Source organism: Ambystoma mexicanum, chromosome 5p (genome assembly GCF_040938575.1).
Source record: "Ambystoma mexicanum isolate Mex_15411 chromosome 5p, UKY_AmexF1_1, whole genome shotgun sequence".
Taxonomy (NCBI): Eukaryota; Metazoa; Chordata; class Amphibia; order Caudata; family Ambystomatidae; genus Ambystoma; species Ambystoma mexicanum.
Genome location: NC_090930.1, coordinates 392044241 through 392061540, shown reverse-complemented (window position 1 = coordinate 392061540; position 17300 = coordinate 392044241).

Sequence of the window (17300 nt, the reverse complement as noted above, 5' to 3'; positions counted from 1 at the left end):
GGTTAGATCATTTAAACTATGTAGAAGAGCATCTGTGTTAAGTTTAATGGTGGTGTTAGTTGAGGAGGATAACTTAAGGCCCAAATATCGCACCATTTGAAACCATGAGAGTCCATTTCATGTTTGAGACAATAAGGGTTTAATGGGAGAATGTTGGACTTGTCTTTATTAAGTTTGTAACCTGATGCAAGGGAGAAGGTATATAGCGCTGACAGTAAGGAGGTGAGATGTTCTTTAGGGTCTTTTAAAAGAATAAGAACATCATCAGCGTACGTGACTGTTTTGCTTCATAATTACTGCATCAAAAAGCAGGGATACAAGAATCCAGCCTGATGTATTGTAATAGAGGTTCTAGGGACCAAACATAGAGAATTGGGGAGAGGGGACATCCTTGTCTTGTACCCCTTTTAAGTGGAAAAATACATTGACGATTGGCCGTTCATGAAAATTGAGGAGTGGGGTAGTATAGTAATTGGACAAGGGAGATAAAACCATCATCACATCCATGCCACCACAGGGCACAAAAAAGATAATTCCAGCTAACTCGATCAAAAGCTTTGTTCATAAATAATCAAGAGCTATGCCTGTTTATGCATGTTTTTCAACTTTGTTTTTAGCAATATAATGAATAGCATTAACTAAGAGTCTTGCATTAGAGGAGATATTTCTATTTTTAATGTAGCCAATTTGGTCAGATTTCATTAGATTAGGAAGAATTGATTCAATCATATTGGCCAAAACCTTGGCAAAGATCTTACACTCTACATTGATTAGCAAAATAGGGTGATCATTTTTGGGAAGATCTGCATCTTTTTGTACTTTGGGGAAAATAATTAGTAGTGCCTCTGCGAATGAGCTGGATGAAAAATATATGTTTGCAAAACAAGTGGATATTGCTTCTAATTAAGGGAAGAGATATGAGGAAAAATGATGAAAGAATTTGATAGATAAGCCATCCAGCCCAGGAGCTTTACCTTTTTGTAATTCAGAAATGGTGTGTGATTAATTTATTGAATTGTAATGAGCCCATTCAAGCTACTGAGGTCTAGTCTGGGACATGAGTTCTTTTAATATTAAAAAAAAATGATCTAGATTGGTTGAGGGTGTATCAGATTCAAGTGTGTCTAGGTTAGAGTAGAATTGTTGAAGACATCTAGAATATCATGTGTGTTAGTGACAGTGATCCTTTGAGCATTTGTAATATGGGAAACACATCGTTTCTCTTTGTGAGCTTTGAGGTAGTAGGCAAGGGCTCTGCCCGCTGTATTAGAAGTTTGCTAAATCTTGGTTTTGAATTTTAAAATGGTTGCAGATGCTAGTTCAGTTAATTTATTATTGATTTTGAAGCAAAGAGATGCAACATTGCGGTGTCCTCCCTCCGAGGGGGATAAATAATATTGTTTCTCAGCAAGGTTAAGCTGTGTAAAAAGGACATCTAGGTCTTTTTTAGATTCCTTCTACTTTTTGTTAATACATGATATAACATGGAAATGCAGGGCAGCTTTGAAAGCGTCCCAGTTATTGGGTATTGAGGTGGGTTTGTCCCTATTGTCTTGAAAGAACTGGTGAAGAAATGTGGGAAAGGATTGGGTTAACTGTGTATCATTTAGTAAAATGTTGTTAAATCTCCATTTTGGCACACTGTTTATGTATGTCATCCACGTCAAAGGTAGTGATGACAGGGGCGTGGTCTGATATAATAATACTATCAATCCTGGATTTAGTGATTGTGTGTGACAGTGACTTAACTGCCAGTATATAATCCATTTGTGAGAAAGTGTTGTGAGGGGGAGAATGAAAAGTAAATTCTATACTTGAGGGGTGGGAAAGCATCCAAGTATCTATAAGACCTATTTCAGATATGCAGTAAGTGAATGAATCATGGGTTATAGAATGTCTGAAGACACATTTGGAGGCCCTGTCCAAAAAGGGGTCTATTACATTATTAAACTCACCAGACAAAATAAGGTTTGTGAGGGATGATTGTAGAATTGTATGTTGAATTGTATTCCAAAAGCATGGATCTGGTTGGGTGGGACCATATATATTCATAATAAAGATAATGTCAGAACCCAATTGTAGTTTGATCCACACCAATCTTCCTATGTCATCCTTACCAGTGGCTATATTCTTATGGGTCAAATATATATTAATGAGAATGGCAATACCCTTTATCTTGCCAATAGCCGGGCTAGTAATAACTTCTTTGACCAGGATGCTTTGAGTTTCAAGGATTCTTTAAAGGAAAAGTGAGTTTCTTCATTGCAGGCCACAGTGGGCTGAACTTTTTGGAGATGTGAGATAATCTTGTGTCTTTTGATAGGATTATTTATTTATTTATTGATTTGATTTAATCAATTTGATTATTTTTACGAACAATGTAGAAGAAAAAACTGCGAAAGAAGAAAGTATATGAAGAACAGGCCAAAAAAAAAAAAAGGACGAGCGTAGCTGCAGAAAAAAAGCAGTCTAAATTTGCATCACAGTAGTCGCAGTGAGAGCTTAATTGATTAAGAAACCAGGTTTTTGATTCACAAAGACAAAATGTGTTTGAGAGTCTGTGTGGTGGCGATTGTCCAAGTAGTCCTTTCTCCGCTCATTAAGCGACCCCACCACAATTCCTCTTCCTTAGTGTACGATGCCGAAAGGTGCGGTAGCAGAAACTTCTCACCTATTGCCTTTGTCCCTGGGCAATTTAGTAACAGGTGACGTATGGTTTCAACCTCTTCTTCGTTTTTGCAGAAATTACATGTGTCTGAGTTGCTTAGCCCTCTGAGTGTTAAAATCTCCTTGGTTTCCAAAAGATTCAAGCGCGCTCTCAAAAACAAATTTCTAGCCGATTTGCTAGGAAACTTACTCAGGTAACTTGGGCCCATGTTTAGATTACTTTGGTAGGGCGGAAGATGTCTAACTGATTTTGCCTTTGCTGCATTGTCCAGGGTTTTGATCCAGTCGAGCTCACCCATTTTCTTTTTTATTTTTTTCGGGTTTCGGATGAGCTCGGCCTCCGAAGAGTGAATTTCTGACAGTTTTAGTTTACATGCTTCTTCCCAGGATTTTAGCACGCTGCAGCGTGCACCCAAAGTTTCTGATTGTAGTATGACTAAAAGATGCGGCAGTCCGGAAGCAGCATTTAACTGTACAACATCATGCTTTTTATCTCTGTGGTCCATCCCAAAGAGAGGAGACCTAGCTCTCTTCTAATTAATAGCATGGATGTTGATTTTGGCAGGCCTAATACTGTGTGCCTAAAGTAACCCTCTAACTTCTGCCACCGGTGCGCTGGCGTATGTGGGAGAGCTTCTGCTGCATAAGTGAGAGATGGGACCACCTTTGCACGGTAGAATCGAATCATCAGCAGCAGGGAAAAACGTCGGAATTTCTTGTCCAACGCGCAAGCTTGTGCCGCCAGTTTTTTTGCTTTGTCCATTAGGATGCACTGCAAGGTTGCGTTAATGCTAGAGCAGTCAATGGTGACTCACAAGTATTTGAAGTTGTAAACCTTTTCTAATGCGACCCCCTCTAGGTATCTGGACAGTTTTTCTTTTGGCCGTTTCGCTTTTTCCAACACCAGTATCTTGATTTTGGATAGATTGATGGTAAGGTCATTAGCTCGAGTATAGACAGCCAAGTTTTCTAACTGGCACTGGAGGCCGATCGGAGTCATATCCATTAGGATCAGGTCATCTGCGAATAATAGCCTTGTTGTTTTCTGCTCCCCCATAGACGGGGAGAAAGAGCGAATAGGTGATTCAGAATCCTTGAAGTCACCAATGTATGCAATAAAGAGGGCCGGGGCTAATGGGCAGCCCTGTTTCACTCCTCTTCCCACTGGGATTTCTGCCGATAGTAAGCCAACTTGATTCAGCCTCACACGCAACTTGGTATTTTGGCGGAGCGCTCGGATAGGTTGGACAATTTTTGTGGGACAGTTCCAGCGTCTCAATTTTTCCCACAGAATCACTCTATTGACCTGGTCAAACGCTTGAGCCAGGTCAACAAACGCCAGAAAGACACGTGGCCCTCCTCCAAGGACTTTACTCTTTAATGCGATCAGGTACATGATGTTTGTCGCCGTACCATTATTTTTTGTAAACCCCGTTTGGAACGGGTCAGCACACGGAGCCTGTGTTGCCCATCGCTGAAAGTGTTGTAATAGTAACGCTCTAAAACCTTTACCGATGGTATCCAACAATGCTATGGGGCAGTAGTTCTTTGGCTCTTCTTTGCACCCCTTTTTGAATATGGGCACCATGATTGATGTGGTCCATGAGGACGTAATTTTACCTAGATTTTTTACATCGTTTGAAAATTGCGCTTATCAGCATGGACCATTCTTTTGGGTTTGTTTAAGGTCGAGGTTGGTAATTCCGTCCGGACCTGGAGCTCTCGATGGTTTGAGTTTTCGAAGAACTTTAGTTATCTCTGGTTTGTTACTCAGGTCTACCCAAGACTCCAATTGAGTGTTGGTCTCCGAGAGGTTAAGCGCTGAGGGTGTATGGAAGAGGGTTTTGTAGAAGTTCGGCCAGCCTTCCTCGCTAATTGGATTTGTTGGTGATTCCTCCGAAGGAACGGATGTAGATCTTAAAAGTGACCAAAATTCTCGAGGGTGGTAACCACATACCAACTTCAGCATGGCTTCTGCATCCTGTTGGTATAAATGTGTTCGATGTTGCCTCATCCAGGATTTGTAAGTTAACTGAGCCCTGTTGAAACGGACTTGATTTTCTGATGATGGGTATGCGCACAGTTGTCTTTTCATTTTCCTCACTAGACACCTTTTCTCAATCAGTTCTCTACTGTACTCGTGAGTGAAAGGTTTGTTACTGTGTCTAGACCTGTTATTTGACGATATGTATGAAACCATGAGAGGTTGATAGTCTGGTAATAGTGGGTCTTGCTTTTGGCAGTGCTCGTTTCCTTCTTTTTTGATAGTAATGCGTGATCTTCAGGAGGGAAGCCACCAATAATTTGAGACAATTTTTTCGATTGTTGGTCTCCACTTGTGCAAGCATATGTATTTTATCCGTTGAACGAGTCTTCCATTTTAGGGCCAGCAGATTGTGATCGCTAGCCTTAGACTTGAGGACTTCAAATGAGTTAGTCAAAGCTGCCAGGTGTCTGCTTACAAGAATATGATCAATGTCCGCATAGGAGTTACCCCTCTCCCAGGTTGGTGGTCGATTTACTCTCGAAAATAGGTCACCAGCACAGAGTAAGGGTCTAGAAGACATCAAAGACAACCACTTGGTTCCGCATCCTTTTCTCGGAGATATGGAAGATGAAGGAACCCAGCTTGTATCATACGGGGACCAGGTGGCGTTCAGGTCACCGCAGAGTATCAAGAGGGCCTCTGGACAGTTCACAAGAGCTTTGTCGATAGACTGTCCGATCAAGGCTATAAAAGAGTTATCGCTCATGGCTGCAGGATTCCAATAGACATTGATGACAATTAAAGGCAGCTGAGTGGAAGGGCCCTTGTCTTCAGAAGGATGTTCCCAGCTTAGCTCCATTGCGAGAAGGTATGTAGAGGATTTCAGCCTTTTCTTAAGATGTAATCCACAGCCAAAATGGATAGCTGTTATAAGGCCAGAGGAAGGACGACCGAAGATCCCTTTTGTTGCTGGGGCGCACGCTATGTCATATCCATCCATTAAGGGGCATTCTGTCATCCAAGACTCTTGTATGCAGACAATATCAAAACATCCAAGATTTAGATCCCCTTTCTCGGTCAGATGCAGAAAGCCCTGAGTGTTCCACGACCTCAGCGACATCTCTTATTTCCCAATGATTGATCTAATGGAAAGCGGTGTGGAGGGGCGCTTTGCGCCTTGCTATTTGTTCTTGTTGAGCGTGAGGGCCTTCGGTATCCAAGCCCATAGTTTCGCTAATGGAGGTTGCTTGGTGGTTCGTTGAAGTTCAGGGTCCTTCCGCTTAAGGGATTAGGTAATGGTGCATTGAATTTTTGCCATAGGGCCAATCTCCCTATTCCCAGTGGGTCTTTGTGCGCACTTTCATTTCTGGGCTTGTCCTGCGTGGGAAGATAGGTGTCTGTCGCCGAGTGAGATCTCGGGGTGAGACCCCGCGTAGAGCCAGCCGGGTTGTTTGGTTCTTTGTTTTTAACTTGCTGTTCCGGGCGTGTCGATTCGGTGGTCACCCGAGGCGGTTTTGGTTTACTGCTTGAGTTCGAAGAACAGCAAAATATTTGGGGTCTGGCCGACTCAGAGCTTAGTCGAGGTGAAGTGGGAGGCATACTCTCTTCTAGTTCGAACAAGTCGAACCCTAACTTCAACACATTTTCAGCCGCCTGGGAGATCCTAGTTTTTGTCCAGTTAGTAGGCACATATAAATATGCGCTAGCAGTTTTACCTTCGTCGAAGGGCTCTACCAAAACAATGTCTTTTGTCTGAGCGACGGCACACATTTGAAAAGTTGAAGCACAAAGCCTCGGTTTAGTATCACATATTTTTTGTTATCGGGCAGTTGTTCTATCTTAAAAGTGCGTTCTGTTTTGGGGCGAAGAGCAGATCTCCGAGAGGCATGCTTTGGGCTTGATCTAGAGCCATACCTAATCTTATTTTCCATATTGAGGGTTTCAGCGTGCTTTGACACTCCAGATAGCCGTTTGGCCCGAGTAGCGTGGACCCATCTCTGAGTTGGAGCATTGCCGGGGGTAGGGGAGAAGGCAGTTCTCTGGGCCCTCCGTATGGGTGGAGAATTGACTAGGCTCGAGTGGCCTTCACCCGCTTTTATGTGTATGTATTTTGCGTGTTCATGGGGAGGGCACCTAACATTCCATGAAACACAGCAAAATGTCATTAGTACAAGTCAAGGATTATTATAAGGCATAGTACAGTAAAATGTAACAGTAGTTCAAAAAGGTACTAGAAAGCAAATGTGGATGATGCTCCAAAGCATAGTAATCAGGAGACATGAGGGGAGAACATAAAGGGGTGATTTGGGTGGTAAACAATTGACATATATTTAACAATACATTTATGGAATATGAGAGTTCATAGAGAATTGTACAGAGGAAAAGAAAAGATCTTGCAAATGCAGGGTCTACCCAAAAAAAGCTTAAACCTATAGAAATTGGAGGACAGGGTGGCAATAGTAAGGACCAACATGAGGTCCTACAACGAGAAGGGTGACTGAACGCCCCCCACCCTTAAGACTATATATGAATACATAGAATCGTACTGCAAATGCTGCAGTCGGGCTGGAGTTTGAGAGAAGATGTTTGTAGAGTCAAGTTCCAGGGGTAGCTGAAGAGAGAGGAGACGAAGTGTCCATATTGTCATTTTTCAAGTTTCTGATGAAGGCCTTTAAGTCTGCTGGATCGTGGAAGACAGATATTTTGCCATTAATAATAACTTTGAAAGAGCATGGATGAAAAAGTCCATATCTTACGTTCAATTGTTTGAGTGCCGGAAGGTAGGTTAGGAATTCTTTTCTTCGCTGGGCAGTATGCTTTGCCACATCTTGCGTAATGTAAACCCTATTACTGTGCCAGACAAGGGAGTTTTTTTCTCTTGATTTGGATATGATAAGTTGAAGCTGAGTGTATTCCAAAAGTAAGAATATCATAGTACGTATGTTGGTTGAGATGCTTGGAGGTTTTTCATGGGACCAATGCGATGTACATGCTGGATATTATTCATACTGTCAGGTGGGAGATGAAGTAATGCTGGAAGCATTTTTTGGAGGAATAAGATGGCATCATTCCCCTCATACGTTTCTGGAAGGCCTGATATTCAGAGATTGTTCCATCTCCCCCAATTTTCCCGGTCCTCATTATGTTTGTGTAGCTCCCTTGTGGTTTTTTCAAGCTGAATTACCCGTGGTGAGACATCCTCAACTGCACTGATTCTGTTTTACGCCTCACTCAGCATGTTTTCAAATGCGCACCACCTCTCGTCAAGTTGGTGACGTTTCTTATTTGTGGTCTCAATAAATGTTTTGAGAGACCTAATTTAATGTAGACGTGCCACCATGTTAGGATCTTCATTGGTAATTGGTGGAGGAGAGTCGCTTTTGGGGGCGTTTGAAGGCCGTCGTTGGATTAGGTCCTTGTTGTTCCTTAATACTTGAGGAATTTGTTGGACTATTCCTTGTTGAGGCCATGATAATGGGTAGTATATAATAAAGCAGTAAATATGATGTATGCAAAGTGTAACTAAGGGGGGGTTCCTGCTAGGGTGTGAAGCTATCAGTCACCGGCAAGTGAAATGAGTTCAGCAAGAAAAAGTATGCTAGAATAAAACAAATGAGTAATTGGATAAAGCACCTGTGCTTTTAAATGACTTCCAAAGCACAAAACGTTTTTTTACCATTATGTGGAGATGGAGGCTGGTGTGAGGCCTTGTATCTGCCAGAGCGCATTGTTGCGTAGAACGGACCCGGATGTTTCCTCATCTCTGACGGCTTATTTAGACAGCTGCATCCAGTGGAGAGTAATTTCCAGGGCTGCCCTTCCGTGAGACGGAAATTGGCAAAACAAAAGCAGCGCCTCCCTCTACAGCACAGGTGCAGTCGCCCAGTTCAATAGGGATTCATTCTTTTTATTCTTGCATAAATATCATAAATATATAAATATCTTGTGCATGCGTACAATGAAATACCCTGACAAGATAGAGGCGGTCAGCACGTCGTAGGTGTTACCTCTGCTCCATGCCACTCCCACTGCTCCTCAATGGGAACAGAGTGGGAAATGGAGACATTACAAGCATTACACCTCACTTTTACATTTCTATTACCTACTCTACACCAATTAAAATGGGGGTGGATGTGTCTGATATTACATTGTCAAAACGTTCTCACTCTCACCTGCTTCTATTTTTCATATTGTAAACCTTTACCAAGATTGAAGTATGTCTCTATATTATAAATGTGATTTTTTTTTTATTATTTCCAAATGCTCTTACTACATTACATTGGGCCATCATAATGCAGACGGGTCTATATAAGTGTGATTTGAAAGTTGCAAATTATTATGTAATTGATGTTTGTTCCCCTGCATGCCCTTTTCCACCTTTGCAAGGCGAAATGCAAAAGTGAAAAGTCAAACTAGGCAAAATGGCATCTACTCCAGTCTGCCTTGTAAAAAGTAAATCCCTTCAGAAAATTGTGATTTTCCGATGACAATTGCTATTGGATTCCTGTGGAATCTGCATGCTTTTAAGGGGTGCTATAAGGAGGCAGGTTAAAAAGCATTCCATTTGTTTTGCACTAGCATGAAAATCCCATTAACGCGCACACATACAAGATAAAGGAGGAAAATACGGCAGAGATATAAACTCTGCTGCATGCCTCTTCCTCTTTTCCAATTTGTAAGCACTCAAGGATGGGCTGGAGTGGAAAATCAAGGAATACACCTTCATTTTCTGCAACGCCAGATTCTGACAATATAACCATAACAATTATGCGTCCTAAAATAAAATCTACATTTGTGTCCCATGTCACACTTGCTTGAATATTCATTGTCTTTGGTCATTCATGCCATCATTGAAATTATCCTATTGAGCTATAAATAGAAATAATGAAAACATTGTTTGTTTGTTTGTTTATTCATTTATAATGCGCACCAGACCCAGGGGTATCAGGGTGCAGGATTTACAGGATATGCAAGGCTTAGAAGTTACACAAGATGAGCAGAGGTAGTACACATAAAGAACAAGAATCGGTCAATAAATAAACTGAAGAGAGTATACAGATATGGTCCAAAATTATAAATCACACACAAGCGGGCCTTAAAGATCGGTAGACTTGGGCCAGTTGATGTAGCTAAGTCTAAAATTCAGAAAGGGTTGATCATCTCGAATTGAGGGTGGCAGGGAGTTCCAGAGTCGGGCCGCTTTGAAGGGGAAGCTGCAGCCCCCAACCTTAGAGAGCTTAAATCTAGGGATGGTGAGGCAGTTGGTGTTGACTAGTCTCGTGGGTCTAATGGATGTTATCCTGTGGAATGTGTCCATGAAATAGATGGGGGCAGCGTTGTTCAGTGCTTTGTGGGTAAGGGATGCAGTTTTTAGCTGGATTTTGTTAAGGGTTGAGAGACAATTATTTTGACGCCTAGTCTCAGATATATGTGATCTTCTAGCCACACTGAGTGCCGCTCTTAGGGCATTGTTTTGGAGGATTTGTATCCTCTGGATAATCGATTTGGTGGCACCAATGTAAAGGGTGTTACAATAGTTCAGCCTTGTGAGTATGAGGGCTCTGGCCATGATAATGCAACTGTCATCAGAGAAAAATGGTTTGCCGGTACTAATGAGCTTACAAGTGTAAGCAGTGGCATTGGCCATGGCGGTCAGTTTTTTGGTGAAGGAGAGAGTGGAATCAAGATAGAAACCAAGGGTCTTTACCTCTTTGGCCACTTTAATGAGGTTACCATCAGTTATGAAGGATGAGTAATCATGTCCTAGTTTACTGAGGTTGGTGTGGGTACCCAGGATGATGAGCTCAGTTTTGTCATCATTCAGGCATAGGGCATGGGTCACCATCTATGCCTGGATGATGAAGTACACTCTATTCACCAACACCAAATCCTTAACGTAATTCCCAGAAAGTGGGAGGAGAATCTGAGTATCATCTGCATAGTTAGTATAGGTGATACCAAGATGGTCCAGATCGTTGAAAAGGGGCTTGGTGAATATATTGTACAATATGGGGGAGATACATGAGCCCTGCGGCACCCTGCACGTGATAGGGATGGGGTCTGCCGCTGCTGAGGGGGAGAAAACCCTCGTAGTCCTATCACTCAAGAAAGACTCAATCCAGACTATAGCCTCTTTGGAGAAGTGGGCAGCTGAGTCTAGGTTGCTACATAAGACCTTATGGTCCACCAGGTCTAATGCAGCCGAGAGGTCAAGCAGTAGAAGGAGGGCTGTATTCCCTTTATCTCTTAGCTTGTCGACTTGGGTCTTCAAGTCAATTAGAGCAGTCTCCTTTCCGTGTTGGTGGTGGAAGCCTGATTGTCGAGCACCTAGGAGTTTGTGATGTTCCAAATACGTTTGGATTTGATGGTAGGCAACCTTGTCAAGAATTTTTAGCAGGAAACATACCGTCGTAATGGGACGGTAGTTGGTGGGTATGAGTGGGTCAAGCGTTTGCTTTTTTAGCAGATGGAGCACCCATGATTTTTTAAGGTTGGTGGGGATGGTGCCGGATGGAAATGAGGCATTAATAAGTTTGGAAATAAAAGGGGCAAGATTTCTTGCAGCGTCCTTTATAAGCTGGGCTGGGCAGAGGTCGCCCTGGCAATTGGATGGCTTGAGGGCAAGGATAACTTTTTCTACCTCAAGAATGGATGTTTTAGTGAAGTTGAAACTGGCAGGGCAGTCAGGTAGTGTTTCCTTAAGGGGGAGGTCAGGAGTAGTGTTATTGGTATATGATGGATAATTTAGGGAGGCTTTTTTAGGGCTATTTTATTTTGGAGGGTGGTTACTTTGTTGGAGAGTGCTTGTTGTATATCTGTACACCAGGGTTTGTCTTTAGTGCAGATGTCTGGGGGAGGGGGAGGGGACTCTAATTACTTTAGGATGGTGAATAATTCTGTCATACTAGAGTTAGAGATATGTTTATTATAGGAGTTATGTCTGGCCAGGCAAATTTCTTTTTTATATTGGGATGAGGTTTCAGTTAGTTTAATTTTATTAGCTTATGTGGGGAGTAATCTCCAGGAAGTTTCACAGCTCCTCTTTAATTGCAGTAAGTTCTTTAGCTGTGGGGTGAACCACTTGGTCAGGTGAGTTTTAGGCTTGCTAGGTCTAACTTTGATTGGGGTAATAATATCCATTTTTATTGTACTCATTAACAAGTGTTTCTGGATCAAGATTGTCACCAAGCGAGTTAAGGTTGGGGAGAATGGCGGGGATCACTTTTCCCACTGTAATATTCTTTTTATTCCTTGTTGGATAAGGTGGGGCAGTGGGGGTAACTAAAGGGAGGAGGAAATGGTCCGTACAGAGTTGCGGGGATATGTAGGTGATGTTGGTGGTGCAATTGTAATCAGCCACCTAGTCCAGGGTTCTCCCTTTGTTATGAGTGGGTTCACTGATTTTTTGGGTAAGGGCAAGTTCAGACAGGATATTGGCCGTGGAAGTGGCATGTTTATCTAGTGGGTCATTGAAGCCCAGGTTGAAGTCACCTAACAGTAGTAATTGAGAGGTAGTTTTGAGATTATTGGAGAGTATAGTGTAGATGTCCTCCTCAAATGTCCCGATAGGGCCGGGAGGTCCATAAATCAGGTGAATAGTAAGGGTCTGGGCGTTGAATAATGGAAGTTTAACTGTGAGGTCTTCACATGATTGGGTAATTTGGGGGGAGCAGTCTCATAGAGAGGCTATATTTTGAGATAATGGCAATGCCTCCGCCTCGTACCTTGTCTCTGTCCTGTCTAGGTATTGTGTGACCGTCAAGGACTGCTAGCGAGAGCATAGGTCCTGCTGCTTTGTGCAACCATGACTCGGTAATGGCGAGAAAATCCTGGCTGTCTGCCAGCATCAGGTTGGAAATGTCTGTAGCATGGGCAACCAGGGATCTCACGTTTATTACAGCTCCTTTGAGAGGGTGGGTGATGGTTGTGTCTATGGCTAAGGTAGGGGTGATAGTAGAGTCTACTTTCTTGGGTTGAGGAAGGGCTTAATAACAGTAGCGTTAACACCTGTAATGTCGTAGCTAATAGAGAGGTTTGTTTTCTTGTTTGCCATGGGAAAAGATCTAGTGAGGGGTTCGTAGAGTTTGGTTAATCTGGAGCGGAGTCTGGAGTTCCTAGAACTTGTAGTACAAGGGCTACTTAGGAATGGACTCAATGAGGAGTAACTATATTGTCCAGTGGATGGTGGGCCGTCTGCCGACATAATAGTCAGACTTAGTGGGGCTTGTCGGTCAGGGAGAGAGAACCTAGCAAAGCACACTAGAAGGTTAATTATAAGTAGTGAGCCAAGAGTGCAGAGGTTGTGAGCAGTGGTAAGCATATTGAGATAAAGATTACAGTTGTGACTGGGGGGACCGCTAGTCTTTTGGCAGAGTAGGCTAGTCCAAAATTGGCACAGATGTGGGGATCCACAGTATGGGCTAAAGCGATTAACGTGGTAGGCTAATTCAACAGTGTTAGGCTAGTCCAACAATGGCATGGGAATTCACGATACAATCTTATGCAATTAACGTGGCTGGTTCAACTGTGTTAGGCTAGTCCAACAATAGCATAGATAGGGGAGTCCACAATACAAACTTATACACTTAACGTGGTAGGCTAGTTCAGTATTAGCATAAATGGGTGGAATTAGCAGTACAGGCTAGAGCAAAGTAACATGGTAGGCGAGTCCAGCGTTAGCGTAGAAGAGATAGAAACATTTATACATTGTAGATCAATACATTGTATCTATTCTTTTATGTGTTTTTTAATTGCATGGCCTTTTTCTGAAACCACTTTAAATAGTGTTACTCTTTTAGAAGTTAGTCAAATGAACTATATAGGTACCCAATGTTTTCAGTGCCTATATGCAATAAAGCGAATACATGGTAATAACTATGAAATCATTTGTGAGAGTGAGATAAAAGATTTTTTTTTATTAAAAAAAGGTTTTTTATTTTTTTTTAATAAACAACACTCCAAACAATACAAACAATGAGGACTTCTATGTTTAAACTTCACAACATTACTTTACATAATACTTGTTTCGGTGCTCCCCCCACCCGCCCCATTAACTCAAGCCCTTACTTCTATGTCAATGTCGTGCTTATCATCAGGCGCGTCTACCGCTATTATCACATTCGTATCATCATCACTATGATGGACATGGGCGGGGCCCATCATCGAGGCCACCAGTTGTCTCCATGCTATTAGGGGTCCTACCTCCTCCTCCACCCCTCAGCTGACTGCTTCGTACCAGGCTGCCGTTTCAGCCTCCACCCATTTGAAAAGGTCCGCCCACCACATCTCGATTTTAGGACATTGGGCTGCTTTCAGCTCATTGCAATTCTCTGTTTGGCCAGGATGTAGGCCAGATCTTTCATCTTGCTGGTGTGACTCAAATTGCGTGGTCTGGTAAAGCCCCCAAGCATGCAACCCCAAGCTGACTCCACATCCAGCGTGATCCCTTTCCCCGCTTAAAGTATCTTCAGCTCCGAAACCTTCCCAAAACATGTGTATCATCCCAGCTTCCTCCTCCCCGCACCTAGGGCATTTCTGTATCACCGGGCCACCAAACCTGGAGATTTTACTGGGGGTCATATATGCTCTATGAGTAACATATAATTATATCTGCTGAAGCCTCGCATTTCGGGACACCTTCTTATGGTACCTTGAGAGTGAGATAAAAAGTTACATGAAAGGATCCCCTCGATGTGGTAAATCTGGCATGTGATATCGACTGTGGTGACTTACGCTATTTGTGTTTGTTTGTTTAGGCTGTCAGGATGTCATTTCAGCCGGAAATAACTTACATAGGATAAAGTAACAGATAACAGAGGAAGTCACAGGTTGAAGGTGCCTTCACAGTATGCGGTAGTTAGTAGGTTGTGAGTAAGACCAGTGATGGTGGGTTAGATTGAACATGGATAAGAGACCAGGGACATGAACAAGGGCACTAACATTTGTATGTTATGTCATTGCTTATAGCACAGACCTAGCTTGAGAACAGTGGACCACTTTACAAAGGGTGGATGCCAACATTGTGTTTGGCCTTTTATATAAAATAAAGCAAAGGTCTGTTGGTGGAGGTAGAGCAGGATTTGTATTTGCTCAGAAGATATTGTAGTAAGAGCACCATTTTTACAGGAGAATGGTGGGAAATGTCAAGCTTCTTCTGGAAGTGTGTTTCAGATGGTTGGGGGTGGCAGAAGAATGACTGCTTGCAAGTCTTCTCTTTATGGGCAATATTTTGATAGTTTCCTATGTGACGCACAGCAGTCTTCAGAGGTGCGTAGTTTAGTCGCCAAATATGTCGATGTTTCATTCCAGGTTGCTTTGCAAGTGAACATGCAGTTTTGAATATATGATCCTGGTGGGGAGAAAAAGTTTAATTTGCAGGTGCATGCAATGCAGTGTGCTGCAATGTGGAGGGCTCTCTTGGGGGGGGGCAGGGGCATAGATGGAAGCCTGATATGGAGTGTGCAGGAGATCATCAGGACTTCGACGACCATGTGGAAGTCATGTTAGGAAGGGAAAGGTTTGATTTTGTGGAGTGTGAAGATCTTTTGCCAAGTGGTTTGTCCCTTTGGGAGGAAAGGCTACTGAGAAACATGATGAACCCTAGAGGCCCTTTTACTCAAGGTAACATGTCGTCCTATGGATGGGATGGAGAATAACTTCTCAAACTAAATAATAAGACTGACTCAGGAAATTGGCAAATAACTCTGTTTTATTAACAATTGTCTAAAACAGGGAGTACAACAGACATCAACAGACCTCGCTTAGCATAATCGCAAAGCACCTTCTTAAAAACAACACATTTATACTACAGGTGTGTTATACGTGATGCCATACTATGTGGCAAACTAAGAAAGCCTACAGGAGATTGTGGTTGGATCAGGGGGTACGCCTCAGTTTACTTTCTATATGGGATTGGGTCTCTGTAGTCAGGCGGGCAACATATGCCCTCACCTAGCGCAAGTCATCTTTGACAGTAATTAGCAACACAACACTTCATTGGCCCTCTAACTATAAAGCTCTTCATTATACAGCCTTCTATAATTAGTGGGCACTCTTGTACCCTTCTGGAACATTTGATGCTCTAGCAGCACGTAAGCCGGTACTCCACCGTATCTCCCCATTCAATTAGCCTTACAGCTCTCATCACTCATGGCGTCTGCCATTCACATTGTCTTTGAACACGGCCTTGTAGTAGCTTCTTGCTTCTGAGAATATAAGGGAGTGTGAGCACTTGCTATCTTCAATATGGTGCACCATGCTCTTCATCTATTTTCATCCTCAGCTCACATGCTCAGAGACAGTGAATTTGTTCATATTATGGCATTAAATTGTCCTTAATAAAGAAACTTGGCACCCATGGTGTTCTCTCTTTGCAACTCATCAACGGATGCCTCGACTTCTCACGTTTACTGTTCTTCACTGCAAATAACCAGTTCTTGGCTGCTTCCAGTCTTTGACATCCAGCAAGACAACCTCTTTGGTCTTGCTTCAAATTCGAGCCTATTCTTTGCTGCAACACACATAGCTTCCAATCCGTCTTCCTTCATGGAGACTCACTTACTAAAATTTATCATCGAATGTCCCGAACTCTATATACATATATGTTGGCAGCACCGCCTGCAGTCTATATACTACATATAGCCAGCCTTATGAATACTTAGTCTACTTGCGTTGCAGCATCTGTACAATTGTAAAATGGCTTGTGTTTTCTGCAATGTTCTTCACACATGCAATCTTCATTCCGCACATGAAAGCCTTCTTATTCTTTACTTCGCCATCAGATTCTATATCACCTATGCATTCTCTTCACTGGTCATCCTTTCCGATGCGTCACTCTCATTTTTTGTGACGTCACCAGCTTTTCCTTTTCACATCTTCACATTTCTTCATGCAGTTTTCTAGGAGAACATCAGTCTTTAAAGGATACTTCACACAGGGCTTTCGTAGTGGATACCTCATTTGAAAGACTCTTTGTGGTATTGGGACCATTACTGGCATTGTACATGTCGTAATTTCCACTACAATGATCTCCAGGGATTTGTATGAGTTTGACAGCTGCCGGGTGACTCCTTCAATGAGCATATCATCCATTGTTGCACAATTTCTTGTTTGGCAGGGAGTCTGATAATGTTGCATTCAGTCTTGGTGGGGTCAGTTTGAGGTAGGCATTTGACATCCATGTTTGGATTGTAACCAGGCATTCATGGAGGCAAGCATTGCCCTGGCTGCCATGGGCCCTAAGGCACATCTGGGTGTCTTCAGTTTACCAATGGATGTCTATAGTGGGGTTATTTAGGAGAGTTCCCAGGCGTTTCATGTATTACTTGTGGATGAGCAGCGTGAGACTTGTACCTTGGCGGACTGCCTAAATAACTGTGAGTCAGTTGGATCTGAATGGGCCTATCTGTATGGCCTGCTGTTTGCATATCGGTAGGCTACAAACCATTTTAGGACAGTTCCAGAGAGATACATCCTGTTGGCAAGCAGAGAGAGAAGCGTTAGGTGGTTGACTGTGTTGTAGGCAGTCAAGATGCATAAGAGCACAAGGATGCACAAGTCCACTGTGTCAGTGATTTGCAGTGCTTGTGCACCACTTCGATGGTTCCTGTCTTGGTGCTGTATTTGGGATGGAAGCTGGACTAGTTTT